We start from the raw sequence: 16973 nt of genomic DNA, 5'->3' as shown, positions 1-16973 counted from the left end.
CTTTTAATTCACTGTGCATTTCTATATGTACCTCCATTAAGATACTAATATTTACTGCCTTATTTATAATTATTTGGAGATTTCTCTTTTCACAATCATCTGGCCTATGTATGTGTGGGAGTGTGTATAAATCACACATTAGAGTGGATAAAAATCATTGTACAAAAAAAGTATTTTTAAAAATTAATTAACATGTAGTGAACAACTGAATTCTCAGAACAGTTCAGTTTTTCAGGCACTATTGATTATTTGCTTTTTCCTCACTGTTTCTAGTCAATAAAATAAACTTTTCTGTATTTGTCTTACATTTTGACAGGATGATATTCACTGAATTAACTTTTGACTAAAACTCGTCTGAATTTTCTATTATTTCTATTGATACAGTGTCATGAACTGACTCAATTTCTTGCTGCATGATTGTCCATTATTCAAGTGAAAATATGTCACATTTTTAAAGTTTATTTATTTATTTTGGGAGAGACAGAGACAGCACAAGTGGGGGAGGGACAGAGAAACAGAGAGAGTGGGAGAGAGAGAGAATCTCAAGCAGGCTTTGAGCTGCCAGCATGGAGCCTGAAGCAGGGCTCAAACTCATGAAACTGCAAGGTCATGACCTGAGCTGAAACCAAGAATCCAAGCTTAAGTGACTGAGCCACCCAGGCCCCCCTAAAATGTGCTACTTCTAATTAATTGGTAAACTTCATTTTAGTACTAAAGTTTTCCATTTGTAAAACTAATAAATAAGCAACAGGGTGAATACTAAGTAGTAGATATTAGGGTAGACTCAGAAGAAAGACTTTATTAGTAAAAATCCTCACTCTACAATTTCTAGTTATAGAGAAATACTACTTCATAGGGTTGTTTTTATTTTTTTCAATATATGAAGTTTATTGTCAAATTGGTTTCCATAGAACACCCAGTGCTCATCCCAAAAGGTGCCCTCCTCAATACCCATCACCCACCCTGCCCTCCCTCCCACCCCCCATCAACCCTCAGTTTGTTCTCAGTTTTTAACAGTCTCTTATGCTTTGGCTCTCTCCCACTGTAACGTATTTTTTTTTTCCTTCCCCTCCCCCATGGGTTTCTGTTAAGTTTCTCAGGATCCACATAAGAGTGAAACCATATGGTATCTGTCGTTCTGTGTATGGCTTATTTCACTTAGCATCACACTCTCCAGTTCCATCCGTGTTGCTACAAAGGGCCATATTTCATTCTTTCTCATTGCCACCTAGTACTCCATTGTGTATATAAACCACAAATTTTTTATCCATTCATCAGTTGATGGACATTTAGGCTCTTTCCATAATTTAGCTATTGTTGAGAGTGCTGCTATAAACATTGGGGTACAAGTGCCTATAGGGTTGTTTTTAAACAATAGATTATTCATAGGATGCTATGTAATTTAATATTTTAAGCAGTTATATGATTAAATTTAAATTATATATTGTCTCTAAAATTCACGGAAAGTATCTAGCCCAGATTTAGGATTCAAGAAGTAGTTACTATTGGTTTTGGTGACACTAAATAGTTTGAAAAGTATAAAAACATCTTTAGTAGAATATTAAAACTTTTTGCATCCCCATTATCCTTTGATATTTTTTCTTCATAGCTTAATGCATTTAAATTCAGTGCTTATTTTGAGGAAATCATAAAATTAACTACGGATTTAAAAAAATATGTAATAACAAAATTATTTTATGTATCCTATTAATTTTATGTATAGGTAACCTTCTGCATGTATAAGTAATCTCCAAACTTCAAATCTGCAAACTTCATTTATTGTGATTATTATACTTCTCAAAAAAATTTACATTTCATAGATTTTGTTAAAAATATGAGAATATCTTGGAGCTCCTGGGTAGCTCAGTCAGTTAAGCATCCGATTCTTGATTTCAGCTCAGGTCATGGTCTCATGGTTTGTGAGTTTGAGTTCCATGTGGGGCTCTGCCCTGACAGTGCAGAACTTGCTTGGGATTCTCTGTCTCTCCCTATCTCTGTCTCCCCCCCCCCCGACTCTCAAAATAAATAAACATTTTTTAATATTAAAATATCTCTAAACTCTAAGCTATTTTCTAAATTAAAAATTATTTAATCCTTCTTATTCTATTGTTGGAAGGAAAAATATTGGTGTGGTCAAATGCTATGAAATAGAATCCACTAAAAACTTACAGTTGGACAATAAACTTTAGTTATAGCCATTATAATTGTGGCGATACAATGTTTTAACTGACAGTTATTCTAGGTAACAAGAAATGGAAAATTATTATATTTAGTGGCATTATATTTATTGACTTCAAGCCATCTTTAAAAATCAGTTTGTAGAGGATGACTGTTCATTGTAAAACGTGAATGCACTAAAATGGAAAAATTTGATGTGCAGAAAAATTATATAATCAGCATCAGGAAAAAGTTTAAAATTTCTGAAAAATTACATTTAGTATTAAATTAATACATATTACTATTTAATATAATATAGTAGTTAATGTATTTCCAAACCTGATACATAGAGGAAACAGGGACGTCTTCCTAGCACCTGGAAGTGCAATTCCTTTCTGACTTTCTGCCTAGAAACTGCAGAATCAAAGCCAGCACATAATACATCTTGTCACAAGTTTATCAAGTGACAAAGAATGAAATAGCAGCTTCTAACTAGGCAATAGTAGGCTGTAAAATAAATGATGGTATATTTTAAGAAACTATCTGAATCAAATTGACAGTGTCTTAACCGAACAGTGTTCACCTAAGCACCCTCCAACAGAGAGAATTCCAATGCTTACAGACTTCCAGATTCAAAATCCTGGACAGCCTTGTTTCCCTTTTATGCAAACTGCATTTATAAGCATTATAATGTATAATGTATTACTAAATTTTGAGACAGCCAATTTACAGTCTGTTCAGTAGAATACAATCTGTGAGTGCAATATTTTTGCCTGTTTTGTTAACTGCCATATTCTGTGTCCAGACTAGAGTCTGACCTCCATTATGCTCTCAGTGGATATGCGTTGACTGTTGACTGAAGAAAGAGTTCCATACATATGTCAAGGGTGGTTGATTGTTTTTACAAGGATACCCTGATATACTTTCATTAATATTTCAGTTTGGTTAATAACACTGCTCAATAGCCATGGCATCTGACAAAGGTGACATAGAAATGTGCCCTTATGCTAAATAGCTAAATAAGCATTTTTTTCAAACTCTCAGAACCAAGAGTTAAAAGGATCCCTAAATAATGCCAAAACTATAAAAAATGAAAGCTTCTGAGGTCCGGGCTTATCATAAGTAAAGAAATGAAAACTACAATAATGGCTAATACTTCTCAAATTTTAGTTTGGCAAATACTTAAAATATTAATAATAATAATGGTGAGGATGTGAGTAAACCGGTTTTCTCTTTGCCTGTAGTTATGAATTTAATGAGTACAACTTTCTGAATATGTTTCATAGTAACTATATATATATATATATGTGTGTGTGTGTGTATATATGTATATACGTGTGTGTGTGTGTATACACGTATATACAGTAAGATATTGATTACAACACATATGTTACATTAAAATTTGTAACAAAACCAGTAATTTCAACTTCATTCATTACATACCTATAACAAAGTATTAAACGTCTAGGAGAAAACAGTGTGGGAAATATGTGTGTGGTTACCTGGAAAGTAAAAATAAAGTTTCAGAAAAATATATGTATTATAATCCTTTTTGGGAAAATATATATGTGCATGCATAAAAAGTACATGCACATGTATATGTATATATTCATATTTTATATATATGTGTGTGGATACAGATGAATGTGTAAGATATGTGTGCATATATGAACATATATATATTTGCGTGTTTTTATTTACACAGGTGCTCTTAGAAAGCTGTTACCTGGAAATTGAATGAGGAAAGATATGCATATAGGTTATTTTTACAAAAAAAAACCCCGATTATAAAGGAAATACTTTAAATTAAAAAAAAACTGACTTGAATATGAAGTCTGTTTAGGAAAATCAGAGCAAAGAAAAGACAGCATCAATTTATCAACTACTTGACTATTTTATGTTGGTTGGCCTGACCTGATCAAAATAGAAAAAGATTGAAAAAATATGTATAAATAAAATTGTACTTTTGTACATATTCCATTTGTACATTTTGTTCATACTTACATTTGAATCTCCACAAAGTCAATTGTAAAAATAATAGTTTTACTTAAGAAGTAAAGGGAACTTGTTTGGTGTCCATATTCTTTCCATTTTTCTTATTTTAAACAATCTCAAACTTACAGAAAAATTCAAAGTCCAGTAAAATAAGTCTCTTTTGAAGTACTTAAAAGTATTTGCTGATCTGATGTCTTATCTTTTTCCTTACTTCAGTATGTATTTCTTACAAACAGGACATTTTCCTGTGTAACTAAATACACTGTCAAAATCAGCTAATTAACATAAATACCATCTGATCCTAGAATGAACTTATGTCTCAGTAATGCCTTTGAGAGGAAAAGGTTCCAACTGAGGATTATAGCACACATTGCTGGCTTGTCTCTTCACTTTAATTCAGTCTGGGTGGATTCTTCAGGCTTTTCTCAGTTTTTATGACCTCGGTATTTTGAAGATTATAGGCTATTTTTTACAATGCTCTTCAAATCACATTTGCCTGATGTTTCATCATGACTAAGTCAAAGTTATGTAGTTTAAATAGGAATATGAGAGGAACAGTATTCCAAATGTTGCTGTATCCTCATTGCATCCTATGGGTTTGCACAATATTTCAATTTGCCTGTTACTGATGAACTTCATCTTGCTAACATTATTAAGGTACTTATTGTCTGTTAGACTTCTCCAGTATACAGTTATGCCACCCCATCACAATAACCATTTTTCTGGGAGATGCTTTGAAATTATGTAATTCTCCACACTTAATTAAAAATTTCAATTCTTTCAACAATTTATATCTATATGTGGTTATGATTTCCCAATTTATTTAATGCATTATTTTGTGTTACAATCTTAATTTATTTTGATGCTCAAACCGTTTCACATTTTTGGACAGGGAAATTCTATTATTTTGTGTTCTTTTATACTATTCTCCTTTGTTAAGCATTACCATTCTTTCTGGCAGAAGATATTCTATGTTCTTTTTTACTTTCTTTGCCTCAGTCCATGTACCAACAATTTCACTGAGTAGCTGTTTTGTTTCTGTTTTGAGGAAAAATGTTAAGTAGAAACCAAGGTACAAGTACTAGATGTGTTGATTTTTATTCCATGGCCTAAGCCATCTCAGTGAACATAACTAGGCTGTACATGTATGCATTCATACACACCTATATACATCTGTGTTAACATCTATATTTATTTCTACATCTATCTCTGTATATTAAAAGCCATGAATTTACACTGAAATACTCCATTTAGATACAAAGTACAAGGTTCATTCTAGTTTTTCCTCTTTCTGAGTTTCTCCTCCCAAAGCAGTTTTCCTCACTGCATATGGTTTTCAGCTCTCCATGCTAGGATGTCCTCAGCCCTTTAGAGCTCTGTCATCCCACAACGGAGTGCCTCTCTCTGTGAAAAGCACCCTGAAATTTGCTTGGTCTCCAACACCCCATACAGAGATGCCCCCATGCATGGATGACCACATTTATGCCCTGGTAGCCCATGTTCACAGTTACTTTCCTCATTGCAATTGGCTCTGTTTGCCTCCTATGTGAATGCCCTCCTCACTCTACTTACTGTCTCTTATTGAGCATCCCTTACTGATTCAGCCTATTGCATGGTTGCCCAGCTTACCTTTTTTGGCTCTGATTCTAAATGTCATGACCTCCACTGATCAGACTCTGGCATCCAATGCCAGCCTACTCCTCTGTATCTATATGCTCTGCTGTTCCTTGCTTTCATTGTAACTTCCCTAGCCTGGCCTCCTCTGCTCTCCTGGATGTCAGAGCCCATCTAGGCTCTGAAATTGAACTCTTATTTATTGAATGGGTTTAATTTTTGGAAGGACACAATTTCTAAACGCATACAATAGAATGGTCATTCTATAAGAATTCATATTAGCAATCAGAAGAAAATGTTTGCTCCGAAATAAATATTATTGATATAGTTTAGATTATGATTAGCTACAAAGAGTGAATGTCCTGTTCCCTTTCATCTTAGCATTTTGACACACATATTCTGTCTGAGGACCTTAGTTCCTCTTTTTGGACTACCAGATTAGAGAGTGAAATCAAGCCTGTGGGTAAATCAGTTTTTGTGCCCTGTTGAATACAAAATAGTCCATGGTATGTGATAAATTGTAATGTAAGTTGAATTATTAATGCACACAAAAATGACATCCTGCTGCATTAAATCTGTGTTCACTCCAGAACAATTAACTTGCCCTTTGCTTGTCAGATTCAAGAAGAGAGTACCAGCTTGCAGTCAGTAAAAAATATTCCAAAATAACAATGGACTACATTGGTGATCTGTATGGATGGCCAGATGGCCTCAAATATTTTCTCAAGTAACTACACTTCCTTCATGATCAAGAAAGGAATTTTGCCACTTTTTTAACTTATATCTCAAAGGAATTATTTTTTTTTCACAACCTAGATTATAAATTGTTCTAATAGGCTCTGTTGTAACAGCAGGATATCTGTTTCCATGCAATTTTTCAAATATGCGCAGAGAACATAATATTTATAGTAAGGTAGTATACAGTAATTTGTATTCTATATAGATAGGCTATCCATAAATAGAAGTTTATATAAATATTTGATATTTCACTTTCTACATATCACCGGATTCTCAATTTGAACACCACCTTTACTTCTGCTTCTCAAGTATATTGTTTTGAATTTACTTTTCCTTTCTGAAGTAATAAATGCTGTTCGTGGAAGTTTTGCTTCAAAATGGCAATGAAATATTAATGAAAATGAAGCTCTGTATGTAGATTTATATACCATGTAGGTATCTTATTTATATTGTTCTCATAGATACACAATTTTTAAATGTTGGAAATTAATTTTAGTATCATGGTGATCATTTTGTTTTTGCATTCTCACATAAACAAGTTTTAGCTACAACTGGCCTAGAAGTAGATCTAGACAACCTATTCCTGTGTATACAACCTATTCCTAAGAATAAGACATAAGAAATATAGAAATCTCTTATGCTAGATTATATAATATAAAAGAGCTTAACTGAAGTAGATGAGATGTTTTGGATTAAAAGTTCAAATTGTGGTATTTGAGCCAGCAGTATTGGCATAGCCCATGAGCTTATTAGAAATGCAAACCCATGGTTCACATCCCAAAGGACTGAATTAGAATCTCTGGGAATGGGAGTCTAGAAAATTGTTTTAATATGCTTTCCATTTTATACTGTTTAACATTAAAGTTTGAGAAACAGTAAAAATCAATCTATCTCATATCACTTAATAATGATTAAATACCTAATGTAGATGAATATTTTAATATCTAAATGATATTTATTCATATATAAATTTTTAATGCTATAGCAAATATAAACCTCAATAGGGCTCTAACTTCTGGGTCTTTTGTGTGCTCTAGGTTACATAGGCATGGGGGTCATCTCTTGGGAAGATAAAAGATAATTGTCAATGATAGCATTCAGTCGTGTTGGGGGAAGTTTGGAACACATATGCTTCTCATGACCAGCAGTCTCAAAGTGTCTGGAAAGAATGTCAGTGACAGGGTGTAAAAAAATTTGGTACATCATAGTATTAGAGATGACAGTCAAATAATTACACATAAGAATGACCCTGCTATTCTATTTTTTTTCTCAGGAGACACAAATATAACCTCTCGATTAAAAAAAAAAAGCTTGTAAAATTGTGGCATAAAGTTTTTAAGGATAATCTGTATATCATTTAGAAATGTTTAAAGCATTCACTAAATTTTTACATTTATCTTTTTAATGTTTTTAAAGACTTCATGTTTTTAGAGCAATTTCAGGTTCATACCAAAATTGAGAAGGTATAGAGATTTCTCAAATACCCCCTTCTCCACACATGCATAACCTCCCACGTTAATAACATCCCCTAAGAGTGATACCTTTATTACAATTGTGAATATACACTGACACATTGTAATCATTCAAAGTCTATAGTTTGCCTTAGGTTTCACTCTTGGAACCTTAAAGTTCACTTTCTATGGGTCTGGACAAATATATAATGATATGTATCCATCATTATAGTATCATAAGATAATCTGATCAAAACACTGTTTTCCAAAGTTACTTAGTTCTACTCTTTTCCTCTTCATGTCTTTAAGTGAGGTATGTAACAATTAATTGTAATACAGTTAAATTAGTTTGTTGAGGACTGCAAGATTTCATCCTGGGTTTTCCTAATATCTTGGTATCTGATGTTTTTACAGTTATTATGGCTGTTTGCTTGTTTTTAAAGTTTATTGAGATGTACAATCTTACGGGTTTTAGCATATACATATGCTATTTGTACCACTAAACAGTTCCATTGGCCTAAATATCCGTTGGGCTACCCCTTTTTAGTCACATTATTTCTCCTTCTCTAATCCCTGATAGGTATTTTGTCTCAATGGTTTTGTTTTCCATAATCACATATTGATGGAATCATACAATATGCATGCTTTTAGATCTTTGAAAATGCTTTTAAAATTCATCGATGTTGATGCATGAAACAACAGTTCACTTCTTTCTATTCCTGTGCAGTATTATATTGTATGAATAGACAAAGACTGTTTCCCTGCTGAAGGGGAAATGAGTTGTTTCCAGTTTCTAGCAATTTTGAATAAATCTACAAACTTCAATATACAGGCTTTTGTTTGAATATAAGTATTCAATTTGCTTGGGTAAATAGCTAGAAGTAACATAATTGGTTCCAATGGTAAACGACTTTTCAACTTTTAAAAAACTGTCCAACTGTTTTTCAAAGTCACCATAACATTTTGCATTCTAAGCAGCAGTGAATAAGAGTTCCACTTGCCCTGCATCTTCTGTAATATTTGGTATTCTCAGATTTTTCCCCATTTGCATTTTTATTTTTATTTTAGCTATATTAATAGATTTAGAGTAGTATTTTGTGCTTTTAACTCTATTTCCTTAATGATTGATGTTGGACATCTTTTCATATGTTTGTCACCCATATTTTATTAAAGATTGTGTTATGATCTTTGACCACTCATTTTTGGAGTTGTTTTATGATTTTAAGAGTTCTTTAAATGTTACAAATACAGATCTTTATATTTTTCCTGACTAAAAAATTCTCTTTAGTTTTTATTTTAGAGCTTATTTGCTGACAGTGAATTCCTGTTTTCCTACTTCGTTTTGAAGGATATTTTTGCTAGATACAGAATTCTGGGGTGAACAGATTTTTTTTCTTACCCTGGCAATCTAAACATGTCACTCCATTGTATTCTTGTGTGGTTTGTGATAAGTTTACCGTATTATGATCTTTATTCTTCTGTACATAATGAATCATTTTTGTCTCCTTTTATGTCTTCATTTTTAAAAGTCTGAATATGTTATGCCTATATGGTACCTTTGTTTCCCCCCATTTCTGTGTCTTCAGTCTTCTTATATCAGTAGTTTGTGATCTTGATTTTGGAAAAATCTGACCATTATTTCCTCAAAAATATCTTCTACCCCATCTCTTCTCATTTCTCTTTTTAGGATTCTGATCACACCCATGCTAATTTGTTAATTGTCTTAGAACTGTAGATAATTTGTTCTGTCTTATTGACTTATTTTTCTTTGATTTGTTTGGATAATTTCCAGTGGTGTGTCTTCAATTCTATTGTTTTCTCATCTATATCATGTCTTCTGATGAACCCATCAGAAATCTCTTCTTCATCCCCACATCATTGTTTTTGATTTCTAGCATTTCCATTTGCTTCTTTCATATAGTTTCCTTCCAGTAGATGAAACTATCTCCCCATGGAGGTGCTTACCTTTGAAATTGGAGCCCTAAATATATTAACCATAGTTATTTTAAATTCCTTAAGTGTTTAAACATCAGTGTTGTAATTGGTTCTTGTTTACATTGTGTTTTTGCTTTTTGTATGCCTTATAATGTTGTTCTTGTTGAAATTCAACATGTTTTGCAAAATGGTAAATGTTGACATAAATACTTTTCTACTTCTAGATGAGCTCATTCTTTCTTCAGCTGTCTTTAATGTGGGGATTTGTGTTAATCTAGTCAGGAATTGACTGAGCTTTAAATATTTGTTTCTGTGGTCACTCTCAGTGCCCCACAGTGATACCTTACATTTCTATAGTGGCATCTTGTATCTATGATGTGGGATAATATATCAGAGGATTTATCTCAGTTAATGCTCTCTGCATTCCTTTGGGTCTCTCCCCTACATGTTAGGTCTGCCCTTTGTATTTCTTTGCAAAAGAAGCTCTTGCAGAAATTTTTAGTTGTTTTCATTCTTTTACTTGATTCTTATTAGTGTGGCAGTGAGGACACTCTCATATGAAAAACCTCAGTCTTGGGTAGGCACTGTGAAAATAGGTAAAAGTCTAGGAGCACCCCTCTCCCCCCCGGTCTTTTTGTCCCTACTCCAAACTAATGCAAGGCTGGGTCTAATATCCCTGCTCTTCCCCAGGAATAGATATTTTTTCCCCTTGTTTGTCTCTCCCAGCAGCAATGGGTTTCCATGAGTACTCTACGTTTACAGTTTTTATGTACTTTGTTTTGTTTGTTTACTCCCTGCAGATTAAGGTTTGTGTTCTATAAAGGTGTTCTTTGTGAAGTTTCTGCAGGGCCTTCTGTCCTCCTCTCCCAGCCAGCACCATAGGGAACTGTCTCTGATTCTTTCCATCTTCCCCATGAGTGAGTGGTAGGGGTCCTGGAGAAAAAGCAAGAGGGTGTTTACTGCCCTGTATCTTCATGCCCTTAAGGGTTTTATACCTTTATGCTACTCCACATTCATCCTTAGAAATTTGTTAAAAATTTTCTAACCAAAACTTCTTATGGATGAATATGGTATCTGGTGACACACACCCAAGGTAAGCAAACGCTCAGGTTCTATTCTTTCCTGCAGACTGTTGGGGAAGGTCATTGAAAAAATGCGACCTCCAGTTGACTCATGAGCTGGACCCAGGCACTCCAAGCCTCCTCACTTTCTCTCCTGTCCTTGGGATGTGAGTTCTCCTTGCCGTTCCCACTCCCAGAGGTTGCTCCAAGGACATAGCCTTGAGAGAGAGATGTAGTGTGAATAGCTGCATGACATACATAACTGAATCCAGTTAAGGCCTTTATATAAACTAAGATTTGGTGAACGGTGCAAGGATCTGCTTGCTGCCACCCAAGACAAGTCTCCTATGTAACTTCCCTTTGCTTATTAAAACTGCCATCTACTAACTAGGAACTGACCTGCCTGTTTCTTAGGTCTCTCCCTGCCCTCTGAGTACAGGGGCTGGTTTCAGATTACACCTGGGGAGGTCCTGTTACAACCAACACAGATTTCCATCTAAAAGTTATATTTTACAGTTGCATAGGTCTTATTTGAAACTATGTTTAAGAAAAAAAAAGTGCTTTTTTTTTTTTTGTTTTGTTTTTGCTCTTGTTTTTGTTTTGCTTTTTTTTCAGTGTGTGGATTTAACGTCAAGGATTGAAACGCGGCATCCCAGCGACTGCTTCTGTTTTTCCAGCGCAAGGGGGCCACCTATATCTGGGATGAGGTGGGGGTGGCGACTGAGTGGAAGGCTGGAGTGGTGGCAGGGAGCTGCTGGGTCAGAGAGATATCCAGGTAGCCCCAGACACAGGGATTGCTGGACAGCATGAAGATCTTTTCCAACTAGTCATCAGGAATACCGTGTGGTACTGAGGCTGCGGTGGCTCCAGGAGTCCTCTCAGGACCTTTGGTCAGCGCCTTCACGTGGATGCTCTCCCCTCTTCCCTAGTCTTCTGAGGAGCTTGCCCACAGCCAACAGGGATGTGAGCTGGCCACTGCCCCACTGAGCCCCACCCACTATCCCTGCCTGTTGCTTCTTTCATCCTGTTCTAGGCCGAGAAGCCTGGGATAGACGGAAGGGCTTCTCTTCTTTTTCCTTCCATTGGGGCTTAGTCCCGTGGGCAAAGACTGGCTCAGGCTGAGCCGGCAGGGGCAGTCTTGGCACCAATCTCAGTGCTCAGTAGTTGAATGTAATTGGACTTGGGCAGCAGCTGCAAGGGGCAGGCAGGGTTGGCCAGGGGCTGCGAATATGAGGCTGAGACCCATGGTCCTGAAGTCTTCTCAAAGTGGGGTTTGGAGGTAGGAAAGTAAGAAGGACACAGACAGACAAATACAACGAGGGGACAGGGAAACTTGTGCACATGAACTTACCTGGAGGTGTCCGAGTACTGAAAGCCCAGCCGTCCACCAGCCTCTGTTTGCAGGCCTCAGCTGCCAAAAATGTAGGCGATGGGCCGGGGCTGCTTTTGCGACCTTGTGCGGCAGTGGCGTGAAGACTCGCCGGCCTCCGGAGCGATTCACTGCACGTAAAGTACATCACGGTTGGGGGGGGGGGGCAGGAGGGGGCCCACAGACGCTGTTCAGGAGGAGGGCTCAGGCGCGTTCGGGCTCTTCCAGTTCCTGCCGAAAGTCTGGTCCAGCGCCTACTCCTCGGGGTTGAAAGAACCTGCTCGGCTTTTTTCTTCATCGTTTTGATGTGTGTGGCCTCCCTCGGCTTGTAGTGCTGCTAGAAGCTGTTGTAGGCTACCTTTCGGAACTGCTGCCGCCCTTCAGCCTTGTGCTCACTGGGGAATCTGCCACAGGGTGGGAAAACGACACCCCGTCCTACCTCTTTGTTCTCTACATGGCGAAGGTGGAAATGGTGAACCCACGGTGCACTGTGGAGTCGTCCAAGTACCCTTTGATGGCCTCATCTCTCCGTGGGGTTCCCCACACACGTGTACAGGACCGCATTGTTCTCCAGTACTTCTGAGATATGTTTCCACTTTGACTTTCTCATTGCGGAGGTCCTCTGAGTTGGTGGAGTCAGGCTTCTTCGTGGCTGCCACATACAGCATCCGTAGGAGGTGGTTCTGCGTCACGGGCAGGATGATGCCAAGGGCATCGAAGTAGCCCCCTGTGGCCTTCAATGCTGAAAGACACCTTGCAGGTAAGAGTTATGTTACTCTAGTTCCAAATGGGGCCAAAGATCCTGGTGGCAAACATCAGCACCATGAAGTTCTGGACTATCTCTTTGCCCATGTAGGGATTGATAAGCTAGATCTGTTCCCTGAAATAGGAAAGAGATGTGCTTGGATAGCTGACAGGTCCCTTGGGAAGGGCTAGCTCCATGCTAACACAGTTCCAACCTGCCTGGATCGTGCAGGTCTCACAGATGTACTTGAAGACAGCCTCATCGATGGCATGGAGTAAGGCCAGGGAGAAGTGGCAGGTTGGCCTATGGCCTTTGGTGGAGGGTGTTCATGTGGCTGCAGGTAGACTCCTAGGAGGCCACATGATTGTACTCACCAGTCATTGAGTTTTGGGCAAGAAGCCCCTCCAGTTTGGATTTGTTCTCTGGAGTGGCTCTGAAGAAGGGCTCACTTTCAGGTTGATTCCTTATGCAAACGGACTTAATACTTGGAAATCACCAGTCATCATGGCTGTACATGTTGGATTGTTTATTATTTTCCCTGTAACTCCAGTTCCTTGACTGGTTAAATGAAAATCCTTAATTTTTGTTTCTCTAGCTTTTTCCTTCTGTCGAGATGGAAACAATGCTCATTCCTACTTAATTAATACCGTATAAGCTGAAACAAGTAGCCTTTTCATTTGTTTTTAATAAGCTTTAAAGTATTGTTAGGTACCAAATATTGTATAATCAGATTAGTGAAATTCTGAAATACTAAAAACGTTATAATTATGGTGGTTGGCATGGTTATATTTTTATAGTCTTTAGTTAGTATTTGTAATGGAGGAGAATTTATGCCATTTTTATTCTTTTCATGGCATGAATGTTTTGAGTTTAAAATTATTTCTGATACCACAAATGTATGAAATTTAGTGTTAGATGGGGCAAATGGACGGCTGTCTTGATTGAGTGTCTGACTCTTGATTTCAGCTCAGGTCATGATCTCATGGTGGTGAGATCGAATCCTGAATTGGGCTCCATGCTGGATGTTGCGCCTGCTTACGATTCTTTCTCTTTCTCTTTCTTTTTCTCCTTCTCTCTCTCAAAAAAAAAAAAAATGTTAGACTGTATTTGACTTATGAGAGAAAACTTGGCCTTAAGTGTCTTGTGGTATCAGTTACAAAAATGAGAAGAAATTTGAGAGGCAATAGAGAAGTTACAGAAGTAGAAAATATAACCAGGCAAAAAGTGACTGAAATTGTGAAAATAGGGGTGGGTATGTTTGTTGTTGTGGAAGACATGTTTTAAATCTGACTTGGACGAGGTCAAGTGTTGGCACTTGGGAGGCCTGAATACTGTATCTTAGGAGAAGGAAATGAGTAAAAAGAATACAGGAGAGTGTTGAATGTTAATACCATCTAAAATCACATGCAATTACCCTCTTACAGGGAGGAGAAATTGTTGGCAGATACTGAATATATACTGAATGAGAGTTTAAAATGAGCTTGTGGAAATAGCAAGATTTTGTGGAAAACTTAGGCAGTTTTTTGGACGGTGTCACATAAAGTCTTTAGACATATGTAAGTCTCTGAATAAAATTACTTTTTAGATATACTATGAGTTTTGTCCAGTATTAATTTGTTTTCTTATACCAGTTTTTGCTTATGCCAGATTAAGTGATGGTTTGTCATATTATTCCAAAGTACATTTGATAGCTTTCTAATTTTGGTTTAGCAACAATTTGACTCATTTCACAATCATGAGCTGGTATATTACTCAAACTCAGGAAGTAATTTTTTTTTTTTTTTGTATAGAAAGCACATAAGCTCTAACCTAAAACATACCAAGAAAATTCATGCAACTAGTATTTAATTGTCATTCTAAAGTTATCGGTTGGTTTATTCACAGTTAACATTTTAAACATTCTATGTGACTAGAAGTTACTTTGTCTAAACTTTTTAATTTGTTTTCAAAAAGTACTAGATACAGTAAATGTATCAGTCATAAAATATTGTCTTACTAATTAAATTTTAGAAAAAAAAAGAAAATCCTATTAGAATTAAAGTTTTCAAAAAAACCCCCACTTTTGTAAAACAAAAAGATACTCTTTAGTTCTAATAGCCTAGAGGTTATCCTTTGTCTGTAATAGTTCAAAAGTCCATTTCACTCTTTTAATAAATCTTAAAAGACAAAGATACTGATGAAGAAAAGATATTTTTGGTAGAACAAGTATTAGTGATCATTTGCCACTTAGAGGGTGGTATATTAATTCCAGAGCCTGTCTTGAGTCACAGAGTCATTTTTCTTTGAGGTTTTATACTGATTATTGCTAATTATTAGGAAAAATTACTCTTTCCACCTTCATTTAAACATCTGCTTGTCTTTGACCTAAGGGTCAACTAGCACAGAAACATGGTTGATGGTTACCGATTTTGCCATTTTCCAATGTTGCTGATGTTAGTTGGCAACAGACAACATGCTGGGGTTTTGTGAATGGGAGACAATGATTATGAGAGTGAGGAAAATTATGTAGGATTATTTGGGAATGTACTAATAGTCACGTATTTCATCTAAAGTATAAATGGATCTGTAAAGTGTTGTTGGGGAGTGGATTAATTTGCTAGGTTTGCCATAATAAAGTCACAAAATAGGTGGTTTAAGCAACAGAAATTTATTTCTCATAGTTCTGGAGGCTAGAGGTCCTAGATCAAGGCTTCAGCAGGGTTGGTTTCTTCTGATGCTTCTCTCCTCCAATAGACAGCCATCTTCTTTCTGTCTCCTTACAGGGGCTTTCCTCTGTGTCTCTATGTCCCAGCCTCCTCTTACCATGACATAAGTTGAATTGGATCAGGGCCCACCCTAATGACCTCAGTATAAGTTAATTACCTCTTTAATGGCCTATCTCCAAATGCAGTCATAATCTGAGGTACTAGGGATTAAAGACTGTACCATATGAAATTTGGGGAGACAGTTCAGCTCATTACAAGAATATATATGGAATATCTAGAAAATATGTATAGACATGTTACTAATTTTAGAGTGATCATTACAAAACGATTATCATTAATTTGTAGGACACATGAGAATGATATAAAGTTTAGTTTCCAAGGATAAAATTGTGTCACAAAATACATTCATTTACTTATGCAGGGTATTTCTACACTGAACCAGATAATTCTGTTCAGAAAAATAGGTCTGAAAGTGAAAATTATTCTGTATCACTGGCAAGAAAGCATTTTTATGGGCAAGACTACATGTAGTTTTCAAAGGTTGCAGCACAAGTTGTCTCTTATCCTTTGCACTTTAAATATAGTGTGAAGTCTGGCATTTCTAAAATTTTCTCACTTAGCAGCTGGTAAAAACAACCTTCCTTAATAGTAGGTTTAGATGTAATCCATGTAGTGAAAAGAACAAAAGTCTGATTATTTTACTTAGTAGTATAACTGTAGATCATAAGTTATCTTCACTGAACCTTAGTTTAATTATCCCTAAATTAGGAATAATTATATCATCCTTGTAAGAATCTAGGTTATGATTTCTCAACCTAAGTACTATGGACATTTTGGACAGGAGAATGCTTTGTCTTGGGGCTGTCCTTTGCACTGTATGATGTTTAACAGCATCTGTGTCCTCTGCCTACTATATGCCAGTAGCACAACCCTTTTACCCTTAATTCTGACAATTAAAACTATCTCTAGACATTGCTAAATTTTTCTCTGGAGGGCAAAATTACCCCTAGTTGCAAACTGTATCTATCTAGCTATATGGCAAAAACAAATTTTGTGTCTGGTGAAAAAAACAATGATTACAAAAGAAGTCATACAGTTGAATATAGCCCCACTGAAGCTTTTTTTTTTTTTATTAAAGTTCTTCTAAATCTTCTGTAATTAAGAGAAATGCCTAAAATTTTCAATAAAATTAGAGAATTATTT

At 36.1% G+C, this 16973-nt stretch overlaps 1 long non-coding RNA gene and 1 pseudogene across 1 annotated transcript in view; both read right to left on the bottom strand.

The window, feature by feature from the left end:
- The window catches only part of LOC131506103 (uncharacterized), a 57669-nt gene extending 45261 nt beyond the window's left edge, over nucleotides 1–12408 (bottom strand). The window contains exon 1 of the long non-coding RNA XR_009258732.1: nucleotides 12303–12408. This is a non-coding gene — a long non-coding RNA (uncharacterized LOC131506103). The remainder of the gene's footprint in view (nucleotides 1–12302) is intronic.
- A 128-nt stretch (nucleotides 12409–12536) lies between these two features.
- On the bottom strand, nucleotides 12537–13172 carry LOC131506102 (glucose-6-phosphate 1-dehydrogenase-like; annotated as a pseudogene).
- Nucleotides 13173–16973: the final 3801 nt, after the last annotated feature.

The sequence above is a fragment of the Neofelis nebulosa genome, chromosome 3 (assembly GCF_028018385.1).
Source record: "Neofelis nebulosa isolate mNeoNeb1 chromosome 3, mNeoNeb1.pri, whole genome shotgun sequence".
Classification (NCBI taxonomy): Eukaryota; Metazoa; Chordata; class Mammalia; order Carnivora; family Felidae; genus Neofelis; species Neofelis nebulosa.
The sequence above is the reverse complement of the archived record's forward strand: the minus strand, read 5'-3'. Positions and strand labels throughout refer to the sequence as shown.